This window comes from Eubalaena glacialis, chromosome 15 (assembly GCF_028564815.1).
Source record: "Eubalaena glacialis isolate mEubGla1 chromosome 15, mEubGla1.1.hap2.+ XY, whole genome shotgun sequence".
Classification (NCBI taxonomy): domain Eukaryota; kingdom Metazoa; phylum Chordata; class Mammalia; order Artiodactyla; family Balaenidae; genus Eubalaena; species Eubalaena glacialis.
The window spans coordinates 6,484,940-6,509,913 of NC_083730.1; positions in this window are offsets into that span (position 1 = coordinate 6,484,940).

Genomic DNA, 24,974 nt, shown 5'->3' on the forward strand with positions numbered 1-24,974 from the left:
AAGGAATTATGGAAAATTCCTTCTTCTTTCATTTGTTTCAAGGTGGTGAATTAAAATGTATAATTATCTCTACTATTCTGATGTTAAAATTACAGCTATTTATTCAGTGATGTACCTAAAAAACAGTAAGTGGATATTTAGAAATATTTGTGTATTTGCAGCCAGAGAGATCGAATAAATGTCAGACAAGACTGAAAATGAAAACGCCAGATTACCAATGCTTTTTTACAGACATCGGTATCCCCCATTTTTATGGAATTTCTTTGCATGTTTTTTTATGTAAGTTGCAATTTTTCTTTTCCATATATTTTTCTATACCATTTTTACATATTCAAATGTGTACAAAATAAAGGAATAATGCATCTTGCTCTTTTTTAGTTTTTTTTTTAGCAAAGAACTTTATATTCCTCTTTAATCCTGCTTTTCTCTGTTCATAAAAACTGTATTTATATGAAGAAAATCTCTTAACGAATAGAAAATATTCTTAAAACAATTGATACACTACTTTTTTACAGAGAGAAAAAGTTAATGCATCCTTCCACTCCTAACTAATCTTTAAACACCATTAAATCTCCACCACAGTCAAGCTTACCAGATTTAATTTGTAGAAAGTACAATGAAAACAATTTGGAAGACTTTGGGGGCCACTTACTTTTATTTTCTAAATTAATTTTCTCCTAACCAGAGCACAGTAAAGAGGAAAGTGAAATGCACAATAAAAATAAAACTGATTTTTAAAAATATCTTTATAAAACCTTAACATTGTTCTCTGGAGTCCTTTTTAGGATTGCAAAGTGTGGTTTTAAGGCAGGAACTTTCTTTTCATCAAACTTTTAATTTATAATGTTCAGGCAACCACCAACAGACAAACACGTAAGCCCTAAGGGAAAGACTGCATAATTACAAGTACTCAGAGTCTGAGACATTTCTGCACATTGGCACTCTGTTCCCTGGAGTATCTTTTACACCTGCTAACCCAAATAAATGCCCACTGTATGTGATTTTCCCTATGCCTCTTTCATACTCAATCACTAGCCTTTTTGTTTAGGAACGTCTTCCTTTCAATGTGATGTTCCTCTTAAATTCAGCATTTTGTTAGCACAGGCAAGAGTGATTTCATGATATTAAGTAATTTTACAGGTCCTTCTCCCAAGATTCTCAGTGCTTTAATAGCAGTTATTTTTGTTTTAAATATGATCAATCTGAAAACCTTTCATTTCCTCTACCCTCTCCCTCTACTCTCTTTTCTCTTTTTTCCCTTTTATAACTGCAAACTTCACCTCATGTATATTGCACAAATGTAGGTCAAGATTATGGTTATGCAAATTAGAAAACATTAAAATAAAACTGCTATCATCTCTGAGTGCTTCATTCCAAAGAAACATAACAACCTTTAAGGTTTTAGTTAAAAGTCACACCCTCCAACCTGAGACAATTTATTGGTTCTTTCACCTGATGGGATTGGAGTTGTGGTACTTAGTAAAAATTTTTAGCAATCTTGAACTAAGAAAAATGTCCATAGTTAAGCAAATATGTTCACCATTAGGATTATAATTGCATTTTAATTCTAAGATGAATAACTATTTTCATCTCCACTGTAGCACCACAACTGAGATAGGTAGGAAACAAATGTTCCATCATGGGTTAATAACCAATTATTACGGTGCTACACACAGGGAGTAGGGGGACATAATGAGGTCCAAGTTATAAATTTCAAGATAGTCTCTGGTGGACAAGAACAAACATTATCTAGTCTATTATCAATACATCACAAAGTGAATATATTTAGAGTCTTATTTTAAAATTTTTAAGTACTACTTAATGAAGCTGTGTTCTGAGAGCCAATTCCCTAGAAATAAGTACATTGTTCATAATAGGTTTCTCATGCTAAATAAAAAAGTCAAGGCAAGGGGCTTCCCTGGTGGCGCAGTGGTTGAGAATCTGCCTGCCAATGCAGGGGACACGGGTTCGAGCCCTGGTCTGGGAGGATCCCACATGCCGCGGAGCGGCTGGGCCCGTGAGCCACAACTACTGAGCCTGCGCGCCTGCAGCCTGTGCTCCGCAGCAAGAGAGGCCGCGACAGTGAGAGGCCCGCGCACCGCGATGAAGAGTGGCCTCCGCTCACCGCAACTAGAGAAAGCCCTCGCACAGAAACGAAGACCCAACACAGCCAATAAATAAATAAATAAGTAAATTTATTAAAAAAGGCAAGGAAAAGCAAAAATCTATGTCGTTCATAGCCCAGATAAAGAGGAAGTTAATAGAAAGGATGCACAGAAGAGACAAGATATGCTAATATAAAGCTAAGGTGTAAAGATAAATACACCTATAGTTTTATTAATTTTCTGCATTAGGCTTTGGACTTTGGAAGGACAATCTATAATTGCTTATGTCTTTGAGCCTCTTTAGTAAAGCTTAACACTGAATTCTCAGATTTGTATCACACTGGACAATCTGATTATATATGTTCATTCAGAAACATATTTATCTTCTTGGTTTCCTGCTCATCGGAATATTAACATTAATTCATACATGATATTGTTATACCTTGTTCTGAAAAGGTAAATCAATACATTAAAATATTGCTAACATTATTAAACATCTTAAAGATTTCAGCTTGATGAGTACATGACAGGATGTTACTTGTCATCATTTTAGAAATATATACCTCCATCACTTGCATTAAGTGTGTCTTCTTTCACACGAAATTGATGTGGTGAGAAAACAGGAATAGCAGCTAATGATGCTGAACATCTTTTGATGTGTTTATTTGCCATCTGTATATTCTATATGGTGAAATGTGTTATGTCTTTTGCTCAGTTTTTAATTTGATTGTTTGCTTTTTTTACTGCCGAATTTGAGAGTTCTTTATATTTTCTAGACACTAGTTCTTTGTTGGCTATGTGGATTCAAATATCTTCTCCTGTAGCTTGTATTTTCATCTTAAGGTCTCTGTTGAGCAATTTTTAAAAAAACTGTAACGAGGTCCAAGATATCAATTGTTTCTTTTATGAATCATGGTTACACGTCAAGTCTAAAAATTTTTGCCTAGCCCTAGTTTCCAAGATTTTCTCTTTTTTTCTAAAAGTTTTATAGTTTTATATTTTATATTTCAATCCATGATCCACTTGTGTTAATCTTTGTATAAGACGTATGACTTAGGTTGAAGTTTATTATTTTGGCTTTGGATATCCAATTTTCCAGTACCATTTGTTGAAAAGGCTATCTTTCCTCGATTAAATTGCTTTTGCAACTTTGTCAAATATCAATTGGACATATTTTTGTGGTTCTATTTCTGAGCTCTCTATTCTGCTACACTGATCTATGTGTGTATCCCTTCTGGAAATTCTTTTGATTACTCTGGCTATGTAATAAATCTTGAAATCAGGTAGACTAATTCCTCCCACTTAATTCTTTTTTTATTCGGCATTGTTTTATCTGTTCTGGTTACTTTGCAAATACATATAAATTTTAGAATAATCTTATATATCTTTATAAAAAATTTTCCTGGGATGACTAAGTTTTTTAACAAACTTTTGTTTTAGAACATTCTTAGGTTTACAGAACAACTGTAAAGCTAATACAGAGAGTTCCCATACACCCTATACCCAATTTCCCTTATTATTAACATTTTAAGTAGTGAAGTACATCTGTCACAGTTAACCAATATTGATTCATTATTATCACCTAAGGTCCATGCTGTATTCAGACTTCCTGAATTCTTTTTTTTTTTTAACCTATTACTCTTTTTCTACTCCAGGATCTCATCCAGGACACCACGTTATGTTTAGCTGTCATGTCTCCTCAGGCCCCTCTTGTTTCAACAGCTTTACAAATTTTCCTTGTTTTTGATGAACTTCATTGACAGTTTTGAGGAGAACTGGTGAAGTAGTCTGTGGGATGACCCTCAACTGGGATTTGCCTGATGATTTTCTCATTATTTGATGGTAGATATGGGATTTGGGGAGAAAGAGCACAGAGGTAAAGTGCCATTTTTCATCTCTTCTTATCAAAAGTGTGTCCTATCAACATGAATTATCGTGACTGCCATTACCCTTCTTTACCTGGTTGGCGTGCTCTTCATCACGGCTCTCTACTCGAAGGTTGAAAGCTGCTCTTTTTTTCTCCCTTTTTCATACTCTGCTCTCTTTAAGGAAGTCACCCTGCACGGCTCGTACTTAAAGAGGGTGATATTTTGAGTTACGCTCCATCTCCTGGATGGCGGAGTATCTGCATAAATTATTTGGAATCCTTCTACCCAGATTTCTCTCTCTCCCCCATTGATTTATTTATTCATTCAATCATTCTTTTTTGTCAGCTGCACTCATGTATATTTGTCATACTTTAAGTTATAATCCAAAACTACTTTATTTTGTTTCTCAAATTGTTCTAGCTTTGATCATTGGGAGCCCTTTCAATTAGGTCCTGTGTCCCTTTGACATATCCCCTCACTGTTTACGTATGTTTGATTTGATTCATTTTCCTGTTTTGAGCATTTCCTTCATTCCATCACTACAAAAGTCTCTAGGTGCATCTCGCACATTTGCTACTCTACTCGTATAACTGGCTCTTTCTCCAGGGATTCTGGGTCCTGGTTTCTTTTATTAAATCATGTTATTATAAATTGATTAGTGTTTTTAATTAGTAAAACACCACTCATTATTTCATTTCAAAATGCAGCATGAAAGTTATTGCTCAGTGGGCCTCAGCAATGAGGAAGGAGGCAGGGAGAATATTATAGTAGAAAAAGCACATTAGAAAAATACATTATATTTACTGAAATTATATACTCTGCTTCTTTTAATCTTAGATTTTAAACTATTGATTTTAGGCACTTCCAAGGAAATGACTCATGCTTCATAGACTTCATGAGGAATGTTAGGTTTTCCATCTGCCATGGATACATTTGATTTCTGTATTGTGTACAGTGTGTGAAAACCTCCATGCCCATCCTGCAGGAACGTGGTATACAGATGAACTTCATTACTGACGTCCTTGTATTCAGTCCAGAGCTACAGGTCAAAATAACTTTGTGCTGACAATATGACAACACCAAAGTTAAAAGATTATATCACCATGCTTATACTTTTATATTAGTACAGATTTGGGGAGATGAATTACTGTTTAATGTCAAATCAGAGCACCACCCCCAATTTTTTCTCATGTTAGTGATCCATTTCTATTTAAAACTCCCAATTTCATACAATTGAATTGAATTACAAAAGTTAGGTTTGGGATTATAAAAAGCCATTTTCTAGACTTTCCTTCTTAACTGAATTTAGTCTGAAAATCCCAGAATTTTCGTACAATATTTATGTATGATTTCAGAGCATTATCGTAATCCCAATTTAATTTTAACTTCTTACTTGTTAAAGTACTAGCTCCAATGTAGTAAAATATATTTGATAGGAAAACTCAAAATAAAATTGATGTTCATTATCAACCATGTACCCATTTAATGTGATAGTGGTAGATACAATCTAGAGTATAGTTATATATGATTATATTTCAGTGATTTATATCTTAAAGAAATAATATGTTCTTAAAATTACAACCAAATATGAGGTAAACCATGATTTCATTAGTTTACATCTTTATGTACAGAAACATTTTTCAGGCATGGTAGCAGTTTAGTTTATTTTAATGATTGTTGGACAACAATTTCTATGCTGCAGAAATAGTACAAGACCATGACAAAAGGAGATAATGTGAGATGCTAACCTCTCCATGGAGTTTATAATGATAGAAGGCAAGCCTACACTTGTTCTATCAAATGATAAGTTCAATGGTGGCAAAAACTCAGATAGAAGCATATTCTGTTAAATCAGGCTTAAGCGACTTAATTTTCTAAATAAGATTAACTAGATACTATTAATGTGCAAACAGGGCCTATGCTACTTTTAAATCACCCTCCAAAGTACTTGATTCATGCTCTCCATTTAAAATACCCTCAATCTATCTTAATGATTTGCCTGAACAAGGTGAAAAACTTTCCTTTCCTCCAATTCAACTCAAGATGTTTATCATCTTAAAAGTTTAATTTAGGAGTTACAGCGTATCACGGTGTTTAAACCCGTGGTTTTGGACATCAGATCAGCATTTTATTCCCAATGTCAGAATTTATAAGAATTAATAAGCTATTGTGACCCTGATTAATTTATTTCACCCTAGACTTGGTTTCCTCATCTGTAAAATGGGGAGAAACAGTACCTACCTCACAGAATTATTATAAAGGTTAATAGTGATATTTTAGTGTTGTAAATGATCACTATAATATTGAATGGTAATTAGTACAAATAATTTATTCTAAACAGCCTAACAATTTCATAATTTCAAAACAGGCTCTGACAAGGGCTCATATATTACAAGTAGTAGACCAAGAAGTCTGTTTTCCTTTTATCCTCTTTACACAATTTTTGAATTAATGATAGAACAACACTGTGAAATAGTCAAAGAAAAGTGGATAATTTTCTATTTTTAGATGCTTATGCTTGAGCCACAGAGTTTAAAATATATGCATGGTGCAATGCTATTACAGGATCTGAACTACATTTCAGGGTGTTTAGCTCTATTCCACAAGTATTTCTTTATGCTGCACTCACATTCATATAATGTTTTAAATATTTTTGGAATATCTGTGTTAATCAACTCCTTGAAATTATACACTGAGCTTCTAGTCATGGCTACGTAATTAAGTTTGAACTCTGCAAAATCGTTCTTACCAGATTTAGAAGTCATGTGTTTTTTTTTTTAGGGTAATAAAGATACAAAAGCAGGTTCTTTGTTTCCATTTTCTGACACTGTGTTAACCAATACTTCACAATTTACTAACACCTAAATTCACCAGGCAGACCTCTTTGTGTTTTACTTGAACTGCAAGTGTACCTGCAGCTACCTAAAAGCACCAAGTAGGGTTCAATATGTAAATATTTGTGTATTCGTATATAAGAGAGGAGCTGCAATATGGATTCCTTTGTTTTTATTGTTTGAAGTCATATTCACAATTCAAGCCAAACGGTTTCTTTTCAAAGTTAATGCACTGAAGTGGATGCCAGAAAAAAGAATGCTGTGAAAGCTGTCATAAATCTTATAATAGTCTATAAGATTTTCGGCAATGTGTGCATCCAAATAAAGGGCTTTCATTTGCTGTTAAAGGCTGTTTATAGGTTGATAAATGGCATGTATACCAAAACCCATTTTTGTGTCACTCTTATGCAAAATTAGCTTTTAACAAAGAAGTAGATGACTGTATTGTCACAAAGTTTTAAATAAGAAACAGAATTTATGCTTGTAGGCTTCTTTCTCCTTTAGGAATAAGGTAGGAATCTCTCCCCACCCTTAATATTTAAAAGGGTAGCACAGCACCACCCAAGTGGTAGAGATTCAATAACTATATGGTGAATGATTGAGTGAATGAATGAATGAATGAATGAATAGTGATTAATTCTTTACCTAAAGATTATGATCCAAACATGATCTTGCTACCAACATTGAGATACTCAAATCTTTGCTTGGCTAACTATTAACCTGTCTGTAGAGCACTGAATGTCTGTATATGAGGGATTTTTTTTTCCAAGTAGAAAAGGAGTCTAGAGTTCACATTTTACAGTAAGTTTGGAAGGAGAATTCAACCCTTGGGCAATATGTGAATTTACCATGTTCACTTTCTGACTCGATCTGACCCATGATTGGACATACCTTCAGGACATCTAGGGTCCTAACCACCTTCCCGAGTCCCTGCAGCCACCTCCTGAGGAACCAGCGCAGTTTCCAATTTCACTCAGGTCATCTTCTAAAGCTACACATGACAGTGAGAAGTGCTGCCACTTGAAATACTTGTCATTCTCCCATGCATACCTTTTTCTGGTTTTAGACATTAATTTTATCATTTCAGTGTTTCGCTAGATTGTCTTAGAGGTGGTCAGTTAAGTTGGTCCTTAAGAGATCCATGTTACCCTTAAGGCATATTTTAGATTCATGACAATTAAGTGCAGTTAGTCAACATAGTTGTCACATTTTTTCAGTGGAGTTCAATTGTACAAGTGCAAAACAACAAAGGCAGAAAGTTCAGTTTAATCCTGATTATAATCAACCAAGCAAGATTTAAAGTTCTCTGCAAGGGAGGGAATAAAAAAACAGATGAAAGCACTGGCATATCAGGTGTCTGGTAAGGATCATCTTCCTGGCTCACAGACAGACACTTTATCTTCACATGGCAAAGAGAGAGAGAAAGTTGGAGAAGGAGAAAGAGAGAGAGACAGGGAGGAGAGAGAAAGAGGAAGAGAAGGGAAGAAAAGAAAGAAAAGAAAGAAAAGAAAGAAAGGAAGGAAGGAAGGAAGGGAAAAGAAAGAAAGAAAGAAAGAAGGAAGGAAGGAAGGAAAGAAAGAAAGCAAGAAAGCAAGCAAGCAAGAAAGAAAGAAAGAAAAAGAAAGGGAAAGAGGGAGGGAGGGAGGGAAGGAAGGAGATGGAGTGGGAAGGAAAGGGGAGGGGAGGAGAGGAGAGGGGAGAGCACTAGCCCTCTGGTATCTCTTTTTATAAGGACATTAATCCTATTATAAGTGTTCCACTCTCAGGACCTAATTACCTCCCAAAGGCCCCATCTCCAGATACCAGCACACTGAGGATTAAGGTTTCAATATGTGGAGTTTGGGGGGACACAAACATTCGGCCCATAGCACACATCCTTCAAGCCTCAATTCCCGCAGAGCAATGTGTCAATTGTCATTTAACATGTGCTCACGTGTGTTAAGGACAAGAACCCAGAGTATTAGAAACCCCAATCTGTTAGAGGAGGGCTGCCATCAAAACTGTCCAAACATGGTAATAGAGGGAGATAATATGTTTTATTTTCCTGGATATAGTGTCCTAGAGAGAGGGACCTTTATATCTATCTTCCATGTCTATATTTGTCATACAGACACGTTTGAAAGAATGGCATGGAACAAAAGCTGTCAGTCTTTGTTCAGAAAATAGGCAGAAATGCAAGAGACACAGGAAAGATATTCTCTTAACAACAAACAAGAACAAGTTGTAGAGTTAACCAAGAGAAATCAGAAAGAGAACAAATGGAAAAGAATAAAGCAACTACCGAATTGGTAGATTTTAATATGATATCTAGGGACTTCCCTGGTGGCGCAGTGGTTAAGAATCCGCCTGCCAATGCAGGCGACACGGGTTCAGTCCCTGGTCCAGGAAGATCCCACATGCCACGGAGCAACTAAGCCCATGAGCCACAACGACTGAGCCTGCGTGCTGCAGCTACTGAAGCCCGCACGCCTAGAGACCGTGCTCCACAAGAGAAGCCACCACAATGAGAAGCCCACACACTGAAACGAAGAGTAGCCCCCTCTCACCACAACTAGAGAAAGCCCACACACAGCAACAAATACCCAACACAGCCAAAAAAAAAAAAAAAATGATATCTGTAAGAAACATGCTTCAAATATAGAGATAGATGAAAGTAAATGGAGAGATAAAGGACTAACACACAAAAACCAACCACAAGAAAGCTGGAATAGCCACATGAATATTTGACAAAATAGACTTCAGAACGAGCAATATTATTAGTGATGAAAACAGATATTTCATAATGAGAGAGCCTGACATTCTCAAAGAAGACATAACAATCCCAACTAAGCATATGACAACAGAGATTTGAAGCTCATAAAACAAATACTGGTAGAACTGAAAGGAAAAAGAGACAAATCCACAATTATAGTCACAGATCACAATATGCTAGTCCCAACAACTGATAGAGCGATTAGGCCTCAAATTTATAAGTATGTAATGACCTGAAAACACTATCAAGGAACTTGCTATGTTTGTCACTTGTAACGAGCCACCCAACAACAGGGAACACTCATTCTTTTCAAGTACCCTTAGAACATCCACCAAGATAGAACATATCTTTCGCCATTAGGGAAAAAAAAGACAAATTTAAAAGAATAGAAATCATGCAAGTTCTGTTCTCAGAGCATAATAGAATTTAACTAAAAATTAAAAATGGTAAGATAACTGGAAAAGTTCCAAATATATGGAAATTAAATTACACGCTTTTAAATAACCCATAGATCAAAGAGGAAGTTTACAGAAAAGTTATTAAAATATTTGCCTGAAAGCAAATGAAGTATAACACTGAGGGGTTACATGTCTAGCTATTTTCCCAAAAGGATAAAAGCAATTCATGCACCAGTCAAACCTAACACCACTCAAAAGTCATCAGTATGTGAATGGGTCATATGCTGTGTTGCATCCATACATCCAATACTACATAGCAATGAAAAGAATGAAGTATTTATATAGGCTACAATATGAATGAAAGTAAATATAGTTAGAGAAAGAAGACAGGCAAATAGATTCCATACTGCATGATGCCATTTTTATAAAATACTAGAAAATACAATGTATTGTATCAGACAAGAAGCAGATCAATGGTGACCTGGGGATTGGGGGTCTAGGGAAGGTGGAATACTTTTGAGAATGATGGATATGTTCACTGTTTTGATTTTGTGATGGTGTTGCAGGTGTATACAAATGTCAAACTTTTGAAGGTTTGCACTTTAAATTTATGCTGTTTATTGTACGCTAATTGTACTTTAAAACGTTAAAATAAGTATTTGAATAAATAAGCAAGCACATATGTAAATAAGTAAATAAATACCTTTATTTTGTTTCGCATTTGATGTATCTGAAATCAGTGTGAGCTTACGATGGACGACATGATATATGGCAATTATTAAGTTGCTGTCTCTCAGCCCTAAACCTTGTGATGTTCAAGCTGGGGCTCTTTAAACCACACTGATGCTTTGCTGCTCCTGTCATGTTAGGATTTGCCCATAGAGCATCACAGAGGAACCCTACACACATCTCGAGGGTTTTGGAGCAAATCTATTGCTCTCTTCCAAAGATCAATATCTACTTTTGAAAAACATTGGTGGATACCGCGGGACATCCAGTGACTTGAGCTCACATCATGAATTATGTTTACTTAATCCACAAAATCATAATATTGGGTAAGTATAGCAAGCATTCTATCATCAATGCAAATAGTATATAATAAATAATAAATCTCTGTATTTTTGAAATCACAAATTTTCCTTGAATTATCCATTAATAGATTTTTCATTGAAAATTAAAATGTCAGTCATGAATTTCATAAAGCAAATGACTTTTTTTTCTTCTTAGGGTGGCAGACTCTGATACAAGCAATTTAAAATTACATTTAGGTTATGCTTTATCCAACATTATGTGTTGCCTTTTCTAGCCAAACAATTCAAGCACTGTCATGTAAGGTACGGTATCACACCAATTATGCCCAAGCAGTACTTAATGAAACTGACACAAAATCGTTGATTTGTAGGCAGTTATAGTTCCCTAATGGAGCTTGTTAATGGAACTGAATTCTGTTCAGGAATGTTGTTTAATGTCACACCAGTTTATATTACGCTAAATTATCGTCAAACATAAAACAGGAAACAGAGTCTACTAAGTCTTAAATGAATCAAAACTATGTTGCAAACTTTTTGATTTGTGATTCGATACAACTTGGAAAAAATAAAATGTAAAGTAGCACAATGTAATGTAAGGACATCTGTGTATTTTGGCAGGTAAACTGATGAATTGCAATAAATAGGAGCTAAAATATGTAAATCTGAAAGCATCTTCATCTTACAAAGCACTTTAAATACTTGAAAGTAAAATTAAATAGCTTGTTTGGTTTCTCTTCTGAAAGTGTCCTCAAATCTAAGATATTTAACAGAGTATAGTTGATTCATATCTTTGCATAGTCTCTTTTAAATTAATAGTTATTTTATTTTTATACTTAACAAAAACAGTATCTGGGATTTAGACACAATGTGAAAAATAAAGAAAATACCTAAGTCTTACAAAGAACATATCTATACATCTATTATTTAGTTTAAATCACCATAGTTTTGAAGTGTGCTTTACACCTAAAAATATATTATGCATATTATCAACTGAATATTATTTTATAATAATTTGAAATTGATACATGTTATGTTGTCTTATATATGTGCTATAATTTGTCACCCAAATTCATTTCATTTGACACTTACGTTCTATTGCTCAAAATTAGTTATTATATCTTAAAAATTTCCAAATGTGTTTATTTATACTGATCTTTTATAGATTATATATAAATATTTGAGAGTACTTTGGCTGTGTTTTTTCCCTCGAGATGGATAAGTAGGTGGTATACTCTCTCAGTTTTTCTCTACCTAAAAAGAATATCATTACACATGTGTGACAACAACAACACAGCTGTATGTGATGCCAATAGACTCAGACAACTCAGAAGACTATCGGGGAGACCAGAGTAAAGGCATTCAGAGGGTGCAGCTAAAATCACAGTCATCCCGAAGGTCATGACAACTGTGCACCTTCCCAATGCTGTGTCCTCTGAGGAAAGAACTTCTGGTTCTCCCCTCTCTGCATGGGTGAGGGGTAAACTCATCAACTCTCTGAATTGAGAAAGCAGCCTCCAGGCCACACACAGATCTAAAGTTACAGGTAGAAACCCCACTGCTTCAGGGGGCTTAAGCACAATCCACAGCTGACTCCTAAAGCATCCTAACCCAGGGTGTCCTGGGGTGTAACTTGAGCAGGACATCAGAGGCTGCACTGAATTATTCCAGCCAAATCACTAAAGCAAACAAACACAATCTTTAAATTCAAAGACAAAAACAGTTTGAAAGTTAAATGATGGGGACAAAAGATATACTATGTAAACAGCAACCAGAAAAGAGCTGGAGTGTCTATGCAAACACCACATTAAATAGACTTTAAGACAAAACTGTTGCTAGAGATAAAATGATACTTTCCAATGCTGCCTCAGAAGATTTCCATCTGTCTAACCTTTATCACCTCCCTATGTTCTTGTTTTCTCTCTTTCTTTCTCAGTTTCCATGATTGGATTATTTTCCTTCATCCCATTCTATCCATCACCCCATGGAAATATTTTTCAATTTCATTTATTTAGGAAATCTGTTTATACAGTTTAAACAGTCTCTTTTTTCCTTCTTTTTTGAATTTTTGAATTTTATCTTATTCATTTTTTATACAGCAGGTTCTTATTACTCATCAATTTTATACACATCAGTGTATATATGTCAATCCCAATCGCCCAATTCATCACACCACCACCCACAACCCCCCACCGCTTTCCCCCCTTGGTGTCCATACGCTTGTTCTCTACATCTGTGTCTCAATTTCTGCCCTGCAAACGGATTCATCTGTACCATTTTTCAAGGTTCCACATATATGCGTTAATATACAATATTTGTTTTTCTCTTTCTGACTTACTTCACTCTGTATGACAGTCTCTAGATCCATCCACGTCTCAACAAATGACCCAATTTGTTCCTTTTTATGGCTGAGTAATAGTCCATTGTATACATGTACCACTTCTTCTTTATCCATTCGTCTGTTGATGGGCATTTAGGTTGCTTCCATGACCTGGCTATTGTAAACAGTGCTGCAGTGAACATTGGGGTGCATGTGTCTTTTTGAATTATGGTTTTCTCTGGGTATATGCCCAGTAGTGCGACTGCTGGATAATATGGTAATTCTATGTTTAGTTTTTTAAGGAACCTCCATACTATTCTCCATAGTGGCTGTTATCAATTTACATTCCCACCAACAGTGCAAGAGGGTTCCATTTTCTCCACACCCTCTCCAGCATTTGTTCTTTGTAGATTTTCTAATGAGGCCCATTCTAACTGGTGTGAGGTGATACCTCATTGTAGTTTTGATTTGCACTTCTCTAATAATTAGTGATGTTGAGCAGCTTTTCATGTGCTTCTTGGCCATCTGTATGTCTTCTTTGGAGAAATGTCTATTTAGGTCTTCTGCCCATTTTTGGATTGGGTTGTTTGTTTCTTTAATATTGAGCTGCATGAGCTGTTTATATATTTTGGAGATTACTCCTTTGTCCGTTGATTCGTTTGCAAATATTTTCTCCCATTCTGAGGGTTGTCTTTTCGTCTTGTTTATGGTTTCCTTTGCTATGCAAAAGCTTTGAAGTTTCATTAGGTCCCATTTGTTTATTTTTGTTTTTAATTCCATTACTCTAGGAGGTGGATCAAAAAAGATCTTGCTGTGATTTATGTCAAAGAGTGTTCTGCCTATGTTTTCCTCTAAGAGTTTTATAGTGTCTGGTCTTACATTTAGGTCTCGAATCCATTTTGAGTTTATTTTTGTGTATGGTGTTAGGGAGTGTTCTAATTTCATTCTTTTATATGTACCTGCCCAGTTTTCCCAGCACCACTTTTTTTTTTTTTTTTTTTTTTTTATTTATTTATTTTTGGCTGTGCTGGGTCTTCGTTTCTGTGCGTGGGCTTTCTCCAGTTGTGGCAAGTGGGGGCCACTCTTCATCACGGTGCACGGGCCTCTCACTGTCGCGGCCTCTCTTGTTGTGGAGCACAGGCTCCAGACGCGCAGGCTCAGTAGTTGTGGCTCACGGGCCCAGCTGCTCCACGGCATGTGGGATCTTCCCAGACCAGGGCTCGAACCCATGTCCCCTGCATTGGCAGGCAGATTCTCAACCACTGCGCCACCAGGGAAGCCCCCAGCACCACTTATTGAAGAGGCTGTCTTTTCTCCATTGTATACCCTTGCCTCCTTTGTCATTGATTAGCTGACCATAGGTGCGTTGGTTTATCTCTGGAGTTTCTTTTTCCATTGATCTATACTTCTGTATTTTTGCCAGTACGATATTGTCTTGATTACTGTAGCTTTGTAGTCTAGTCTGAAGTCAAGGAGTCTGATCAACCAGCTCCGTTTTTTTCCCCCAAGACTGATTTGGCTATTCAGGGTCTTTTGTGTTTCCATACAAATTTTAAGATTTTTTGTTCTAGTTCTGTAAAAAATGCCATTGGTAATTTGATAGGGATTGCATTGAATCTGTAGATTGCTTTGGGTAGTATAGTCATTTTCACAATATTGATTCTTCCAATCCAAGAACATGGTATTATCTCTCCATCTGTTTGTATCATCTTTGATTTCTTTCATTAGTCTCTTATAGTTTTCTGAGTACAGGTCTTTTACCTCCTTAGGTAGGTTTATTCCTAGGTATTTTATTCTTTTTGTTGAGATGGTGAACGGGATTATTTCCTTAATTTCTCTTTCTGATCTTCTGTTGTTAGTGTATCGAAATGCAAGAGGTTTCTGTGCATTAATTTTGTATCCTGAAACTTTATCAAATTCATTGATTAGCTCTAGTAGTTTTCTGGTGGCATCTTTAGGATTCTCTATGTATAGTATCATGTCATCTGCAAACAGTGACTGTTTTACTTCTTCTTTTCCAATTTGAATTCCTTTTATTTCTTTTTGTTCTCTGATTGCCATGGCTAGGACTTCCAAAACTATGTTGAATAATAGTGGCGAGAGTGGACATCCTTGTCTTGTTCCTGATCTTAGAGGAAATGTTTTCAGTTTTTCACCATTGAGAATGATGTTTCCTGTGGGTTTGTCATATATGTCCTTTATTATGTTGAGATAGGTTCCCTCTATGCCCACTTTCTGGAGAGTTTTTATCAAAAATTAGTGGTGAATTTTGTCAAAAGCTTTTTCTGCATCTATTGAGATGATCATATGGTTTTTATTCTTCAATTTGTTAATATGGTGTATCACATTGATTGATTTACATATATTGAAGAATCACTGCATCCCTGGGATAAATCCCACTTGATCATGGTGTATGATCCTTTTAATGTGTTGTTGGATTCTGTTTGCTAGTATTTTGTTGAGGATTTTTGCATCTATATTCATCAGTGATATTGGCCTGTAATTTTATTTTTGTAGTACCTCTCTCTGGTTTTGGTATCAGGGTGATGGTGGCCTCGTAGAATGAGTTTGGGAGTATTCCTTCCTCTGCAATTTTTTGGAAAAGTTTGAGAAGGACGGGTGTTAGCTCTCCTCTAAATGTTTGATAGAATTCACCTGTGAAGCCTTCTGGTCCTGGACTTTTGTTTGTTGGAAGATTTTTAATCAGTTTCAATTTCATTACTTGTGATTGGTCTGTTCCTATTTTCTATTTCTTCCTGATTCAGTCTTGGAAGGTTATACCTTTCTGAGAATTTGACCATTTCTTCCAGGTTGCCCATTTTATTGTCATAGAGTTGCTTGTTTTAGTCTCTTACGATGCTTTGTATTTCTGCGGTGTCTTTTGTAACTTCTCCTTTTTCATTTCTTATTTTATTGATTTGAGTCCTCTTAATCTTTTTTTAATGAGTCTAGCTAAATGTTTATCAATTTTGTTTATCTTCTCAAAGAACCAGCTTTTAGTTTTATTGATCTTTGCTACTGATTTCTTTGTTTCTATTTCATTTATTTCTGTTCTGATCTTTATGATTTCTTTCCGTCTACTAACTTTGGGTTTTGTTTGTTCTTCTTTCTCTAGTTCCTTTAGGTATAAGGTTAGATTGTTTATTTGGGATTTTTCCTATTTCTTGAGGTAGGATTTTATTGCTATAAAATTCCCTCTTAGAACTGCTTTTGCTACATCCAATAGGTTTTGGGTCGTCATGTTTTCATTGTCATTTGTCTCTAGGTATTTTTTGATTTCCCCTTTGATTTCTTCAGTGATCTCTTGGTTATTTAATAACATATTGTTTAGCCTCCATGTGTTTGTGTTTTTTTACTTTTTTTCCCCTATAATTTATTTCTAAACTCATAGCGTTTTGGTCAGAAAAGATGCTTGATATGATTTCAATTTTAAATTTACTGAGGCTTGATTTGTGACCCAAGATGTGATCTATCCTGGAGAATGTTCCGTGCACACTTGAGAAGAAAGTGTAATCTGCTGTTTTCGGATGGAATGTTCTATAAATATCCATTAAATCTATCTGCTCTATTGTGTCATTTAAAGCTTGTGTTTCCTTATTAATTTTCTGTCTGGATGATCTGTCCACTGGTGTAAGTGAGGTGTTAAAGCCCCCACTATTATTGTGTTACTGTCAATTTCCTCTTTTATAGCTGTTAGAAATTGCCTAATGTATTGAGGTGCTCCTATGTTGGATGAATATATACTTATAATTGTTATATCTTCTTCTTGGATTGATCCCTTGATCATTATGTAGTGTCCTTCCCTGTCTCTTGTAACATTCTTTACCTTAAAGTCTATTTTATCTGATATGAGTATTGCTACTCCAGCTTTCCTTTGATTTCCATTTGCATGGAATATCTTTTCCCATCCCCTCACTTTCAGTCTGTATGTGTCCCTAGGTCTGAAGTGGGTCTCCTGTAGACAGCATACATATGAGTCTTGTTTTTATATCCATTCAGTGAGCCTGTGTCCCTTGGTTGGAGCATTTAATCCATTCACATTTAAGGTGAGTATTGATATGTATGTTCCTATTACCATTTTCTTAATTGTTTTGGCTTTGTTTTTCTAGGTCCTTTTCTTCTCTTGTGTTTCCCACTTAGAGAAGTTCCTTTACCATTTGTTGTAAAGCTGGTTTGGTTGTGCTGAATTTTTGCAGCTTTTGCTTGTCTGTAAAGCTTTTGATTTCTCCATTGGATCTGTATGAGATCCTTGCCGGGTGGAGTAATCTTGGTTGTGGGTTCTTCCCTTTCATCACTTTCAATATATCATACCACTCCCTTCCAGCTTGTACAGTTTCTGCTGAGAAATCAGCTGTTAACCTTATGGGAGTTCCCTTGTATGTGATTTGTTGTTTTTCCCTTGTTGCTTTCAATAATTTTTCTTTGTCTTTAATTTTTGTCAATTTGATCATTATGAGTCTTGGTGCGTTTCTCCTTGCGTTTATCCTGACTGGGACTTTCTGCACTTCCTGGACTTGGGTGACTATTTCCTTTACCATGTTAGGGAAGTTTTCAACTATAATCTCTTCAAATATTTTCTCGGGTCCTTTTTCTCTCTCTTCTCCTTCTGGGACCCCTATAATGCGAATGTTGGTGCATTTAAAGTTGTCCCAGAGGTCTCTTAGGCTGTCTTCATTTCTTTTTATGATTTTTTCTTTATTCTGCTCCGTGGCAGTGATTTCCACCATTCTGTCTTCCAGGTCACGTTTTCATTCTTCTGCCTCAGTTATTCTGCTATATATTCCTTCTAGTGTAGTTTTCATTTTAGTTATTATATTGTTCATCTCTGTTTGTTTGTTCTTTAATTCTTCTAGGTGTTTGTTTTTTAATTCTTCTAGGTCTTTGTTAAACATTTCTTGCATCTTCTTGATCTTTGCCTCCATTCTTTTTCTGAGATCCTGGATCATCTTCACTATAATTATTCTCAATTCTTTTTCTGGAAGATTGCCTATATCCACTTCATTTAATTGTCTTTCTGGGGTTTTATCTTGTTCCTTCATCTGCTACATAACTCTCTGCCTTTTCATTTTGTCTATCTTTCTGTGAATGCGGTTTTCTTTCCACAGGCTGCAGGACTGTAGTTCTTGCTTCTGCTGTCTCCCCTCTGGTGGATGAGGCTATCTAAGAGGCTTGTGCAAGCTTCCTGATGGGAGGGACTGACGGTGGATAGACCTGGGTGTTTCTCTGGTGGGAAGAGCTCCAGAATACTTTAATCCACTTGTCTGTTGATGGTTGGGGCTGAGTTTCCTCCCTGTTGGTTGTTTGGCCTGAGTCGACCCAGCAGTGGAGGCTATAGGCTCTTTGGTGGGGCTAAAGACTGACTCTGGGAGGGCTCACGCCAAGGAGTACTTCCCAGAACTCTGCTGCCAGTGTCCTTGTCCCTTGATGAGGCACAGCCACCACCCACCTTTGCAGGAGACCCTCCAACACTAGCAGGTAGGTCTCTTTCAGTCTTGTATTGGGTCACTGCTCCTTCCCCTGGGTCCTGACGTGCACACTACTTTGTGTGTGCCCTCCAAGAGTGGAGTCTCTGTTTCCCCCAGTCCTGTCGAAGTCCTGCAATCAAATCCTGCTAGCCTTCAAAGTCATTCTCTGGGAATTCCTCCTCCCGTTGCCAGACCTCCAGGTTGGGAAGCCAGATGTGCGGCTCAGAACCTTCACTCCAGTGGGTGGACCTCTGTGGTATAATTGTTCTCCAGTTTGTGAGTCACCCACCCAGCGGTTATGAGATTTGGTTTTATTGTGATTGCGCCCCTCCTACTGTCTCTTTGAGGCTTCTTCTTTGTCTTTGGATGTGGGGTATCTTTTTGGTGAATTCCAGTGTCTTCCTGTCAATGATTGTTCAGCAGTTAGTTGTGATTCTGGTGCTCTCGCAGGAGAGAGTGAGTGCATGTCCTTCTACTCTGCCATCTTGAACCAATCACTCTCTTTTTTCTTAATAGTCAAAGAATTCTATGTAGGTAGTCATGTAGACCAATGTTGCTCAAGGAGAAGGACATTAGAATTCCTATTCTTGGTGAACCAAATGATCTAACTGTCCAAAATAAAAATTTATTTTTCATTTACATTCAAATAGTATATAAGTAATTCTTCCAGTAGTGGCATTGAGTACACAAAGCTTCCTCCTTTTGTGCAGGATAAAATAAATAATAGTGAAAATTTTGCTAGAGAGAATAAAGACACATGAAATGAAAGAACATAATAACAAAATATTATTAAAATTATTATATAAATTAATTTAAACCAGAGATGTTGTTGAACAGTATGTTTTTTCATTATTTCTTGAATTGGAATAGTGGCCCTTTTGTAAAGTATAAGGAACGTTTTCACACTCACCACATATTTTTTGAAGAAAAGTAAAGGGTAATTCAAGACATATGAAACACTACAATCTCTTAAAATTTCAAAGCAGACATTGACTTAAGAACAAAAAGACGGTCTAGTAAGAAAAAAGTCAATGACAATTGGACTTGATACTCTGTGTTCAGATAAATGGCAGCTTTTTTGTTTCTACTGTTGTTTGTTTTGTTTTGCTTTATCTCTGAGAGCTCATACAGGAAATAGGAGTAACTTTAGCCAGGAACTTTTTCTTTCTCTTGATGTTGCCAAAGATGTATAAGAGGATGTCTGAGAGTAATTATGAAGAAAACAAAACCAAACCTCTGACTCTGATGTCACCGCTGTATCAATCTACAGAAGAAGAAAGACAGAGCACGCAGGCAAGAGACAGCAGGCAACAACAGAACTCAGTTGCAAGAGAAGCCTCTAGCCCTGAAAACAGGAAAGCTATTTGGCTTCCCCTATTTTTCTCTATATTTGGCACATCTAAAATTTACTGATTTATTTTTTGGTCTTTACACCTCCTTCTAAATCTTTATGGTGTGTACAGTTGAAGATACCAGGACTTTCTTGGACTTCCTCCTCCTCCTGCCCCCAGGAAACGCACACATGACCAAATAGTCAATGGCAAGCGTGTGAGTATGTCTAATAGACATGAAATACGGGTGCAAGTTGCATACTACTGAGGCTAGATGGAAAGGTTCATTATTTCTTCCTTCCTACATTTATTCATCCAATGGATATTCATTGAGAGACTACTTTCTGCTATGTTCTTGGCACTAGGGCCACAGTGATGAACCTGATAATCACAAGGTCCTTTTATGGAGCTTATGTAGAGATAGAACTGGGAGATAGGTGTATTCAACAGACATACAGTATTCAATTGTGCCAGGAGGCAGAAAATTGACATAGAGTGTGTATTTTAGGTCTGTTTTGTTAGGAAAATTTTATATAAATTTTGGTATTCTTGAAATGTGAGTGGAATAGAAAGAAACGCCATTCCATGATTAAGGCAGAAGTGCATTTCAGGGAGAGAGATTCATTCCTGTGTCATGACTGGTCTCAGTCAAACATTGATGTGAAGAGTAAAGGATAGACACATACACACTACTATATATAAAATAGATAACTAATAAGGACCTGATGTACAGCACAGGGAACTCTACTCCATACTCTGTAATGACCTATATGGGAATAGAATCTAAAAAAGAGTAGATATATGTATATGTATAACTGATTCACTTTGCTGTACAGCAGAAACTAACACAACATGGTAAGTCAACTATACTCCAATAAAAATTAATTTAAAAAAAGAGTAAACGATATATTAGAATAGATTGAGAAGTGAGATATAACGAAGAGAATGGAGTCTATATTGGTGATAAATACACATTTTCAAAAACTAGCTCTGAATATGAGCATAAAATGGGTCTGTAGCTGAAGGAAAAGTGGACTATAGTGGATAGTTTTAAAAGAAAAGATGTTCACGTATAAGACATTTATTTTTAAAGAAAAGAGCCGCAAATATAAGACACAAGAAAAATTAGCAATGCAGAGGGAATAATGGAAAAAACATTCCTTGAGGCTAGATAAGAGAACCCCCAAATCATATGCCAGATATCAGCAATACTGTGGAGAGAGAATTTTACAGAATGCGGTAATTCAGTGGATTGAGGGAAGAGAAAGCCAGGTCTGTTCATGCTGTAACTAACCTGAACAATTTTGTTTTTATTAATGTAATTATGGTGATGTCAAAATAGTAAAATAGTCAAAATAGTAAACAATGTAGTGACAGCAATACTAAAACAATGGTAGTAAAAACAAGCTTAGTTCTGGTTCTACTGATTGGGAAGTACCACAGAATAATCAACCAGACGTGTTCAAAAGATATTTTGTAATTTAGATAATTTGGGAAATTAACAGAGCAGTAGCAGTGCCTATAACACACTGCAACTTGAAAAAATTATTTCCATTTTGGCAGCAAGTAATACTTTGAATACTTGCTAAAAATACTCTGTAAGCTATGATGTAGTCGTGTGATGAGATAAGCATTTCCAGTTGAAAGGAATGGATACAGATATTGACCAAGATGGTCCTACTGTTCCCTCAGTTTGACTAAACTTTAGACAGGTTTCCTCTTACCTTTAGTCCCCTGACTTCCCTTCTCTTAAAGCATTTACATTAAAAAACACCCAAACAAACAAACAAAAAAACCCTTGCAATTGTAAATTCTTTCTTTGCATTTTGAGATGTAAATATTCTCCCAGCCTCTTACAACCCAGGAAAGGTTTTCTCAGGACCTCAGAGTCATCCCTTTGCACAAGAAAAACAAGAAAAACAAGAGTCCTACCTCCAAGTCTATGGGAAGCAGCCGCCTAGCTTTGGAAATCAACAGTTAGCACACACAGATTGCCTAATGACGTGGATCAACTTCCCTCTTAACTCACCCCATCACTTAAACAAACCTCCTGTCTCAGTCTCTTCAATAAGTGGTGCTGGGAAAACTGGGCAGCTACATGTAAAAGAGTGAAATTAGAACACTCCCTAACACCATACACAAAAATAAACTCAGAATGGATTAAAGACCTAAATGTAAGGCCAGACACTATAAAACTCTTAGAGGAAAACATAGGCAGAACACTCTATGACATAAATTACAGCATGATCCTTTTTGACCCACCTCCTAGAGAAATGGAAATAAAAACAAAAATAAACAAATGGGACCTAATGAAACTTAAAAGGTTTTGCAAAGCAAAGGAAAACATAAACAATATGAAAAGACAACCCTCAGAATGGGAGAAAATATTTGCAAATGAAGCAACTGACAAAGGATTAATCTCCAAAATTTACAAGCAGCTCATGCAGCAACACAATATCAAAAAACAAACAACCCAATCCAAAAATGGGCAGAAGACCTAAATAGACATTTCTCCACAGAAAATATACAGATTGCCAACAAACATATGAAAGGACGCTCAACATCACTAATCATTAGAGAAATGCAAATCAAAACTACAATGAGGTATCACCTCACACCAGTCAGAATGGCCATCATCAAAAAATCTACAAACAATAAATGCTGGAGAGGTTGTGGAGAAAAGGGAACACTCTTGCACTGTTGGTGGGAATGTAAATTGATACAGCCACTATGGAGTAGAGTATGGAGGTTCCTTAAAAAACTAAAAATAGAACTACCATATGACCCAGCAATCCCACTACTGGGCACATACCCTGAGAAAACCATAATTCAAAAAGAGACATGTACCCCAATGTTCACTGCAGCACTATTTACAATAGTCAGGACATGGAAGCAACCTCAGTGTTCATCAACAGATGAATGGATAAAGAATATATATATACAATGGCACATATATACAATGGACTATTACTCAGCCATAAAAGAAACGAAATTGAGTTATTTGTAGTGAGGTGGATGGACCTAGACTCTGTCATACAGAATGAAGTGAGAAAGCGAAAAATGAATACCATATGCTAACACATATATATGGAATCTAAAAAAAAAAAAAAAAAAAAAAATGGTCAGGAAGAACCTAGGGGCAAGATGGGAATAAAGACATAGACGTAGAGAATGGACTTGAGGACACGGGGTGGGGGAAGGGGAAGCTGGGATGAAGTGAGAGAGTGGCATGGACATATATACACTACCAAATGTAAAACAGATAGCTAGTGGGAAGCAGCCACATAGCACAGGGAGATCAGCTCGGTGCTTTGTGACCATCTAGAGGGGTGGGATAGGAAGGGTGGGAGGGAGATGCAAGAGGGAGGAGATATGGGGATGTATGCATATGTATAGCTGATTCACTTTGTTATAAAGCAGAAACTAACACACCATTGTAAAGCAATTATACCCCAATAAATTAAAAAAAAAACCTTTTCTCTTGTTTCAGTGAAGTTTAGTTCAGTCTGTCTCCCCTGTTGCCATAGTCTTGAATAAAGTCTTTCATGTTGGTTTAACTCCATTCAGTGCAATTCTTCATTGACAACATATATGTATACATGTATGTGTGTGTGTATATATGTATATATACATATCACTTAGGTAATGACCATATGCAACATATATTTGCAGTGGTTGTCAAGACAGCTGGTCTATACAGCTGTCATTCATCAATGTGTGGTTTGAAAAAGTTATATAAGTTTCTTAAACTTCTGGTTCCTAACACGAAAGTCAAACTTGTCACCTAACATCGCACAGGATGAGATGCTCTGTTCAATATTCTGAATATGATTGATTCCCAAATACAGAATTCACTTTTCCAGGCTTAACTGCAAAACTGACTTAATTTTTCATTGTTATAAAATATGATCATTCTTCCAAATATGTCATACTTCATGCCTAACTGTAGACATTTAAAAGCACAATTAAATGTTTATGGAGTCCCTCAGTTAGAAAGTTACTTTTTAATTCATTATTTTATATTTAAGCAAATATTGTTTGTACCCTGCAATTCATAAATATTGATGAAATATGGCAATTAAGTATGTAGATATCTAGCATTAGGTACATAAACAATCCAATTTTTGTTAATAAGCTTGTCCAAATTTAGAAAACACTGAGTCATTAAAATCCCAAAAGATTCCAATCTTGAAAAAAAAAATTTGTGGAAAAATTGTCATACAGACATCCATACACCCACATGTGCACACATGCACAAACACACTGATCTGCAAACATCATTTTTGAGGTAAAAAATAAATTGAAATCCCCCATAAATTATGACAAATTTCCAACAAGAAGGTTATATTTTAGCTGGGGAAAAAACTTTTGAAATAAATGATTTGTTTTTCAAAGGTTATTATCTGAGGCTGGAAGACAATGTAAGCAGAAAACTTTTCCTCCTGCATTGAGAATGTCTTTATTCGAATGAATAATTCATGTAAATAGGCTCAGTTATTATACTAGTGGCTTCTAATAATCTAGGAAATACCTAGTATATGAATATCACAGGAATTAATTCTATGATTGTTAACATGGTATTTATTTGCTAAAATATTTGCTCAAATAAATTCATGCATCCAGAAATAGTTTACATTTACTAATTTCAAAAGACATTTATTCATTCATTCATTCATTCATTTATTTATTTATTACCAAAAGACTTTTAAGAATAGGATAAAGGAATTTCTTTTAGCAACTTCTGTAAGATTTATAAATGTAATGCCTTGTTTATTAATAAGCATATTATCAAACTAATATAAAATTTTCAACCCTTTTATTTGAAAGAATATCCAGTTCTTTTTTTAAAAATATAAGACAGAATACAGTGTTT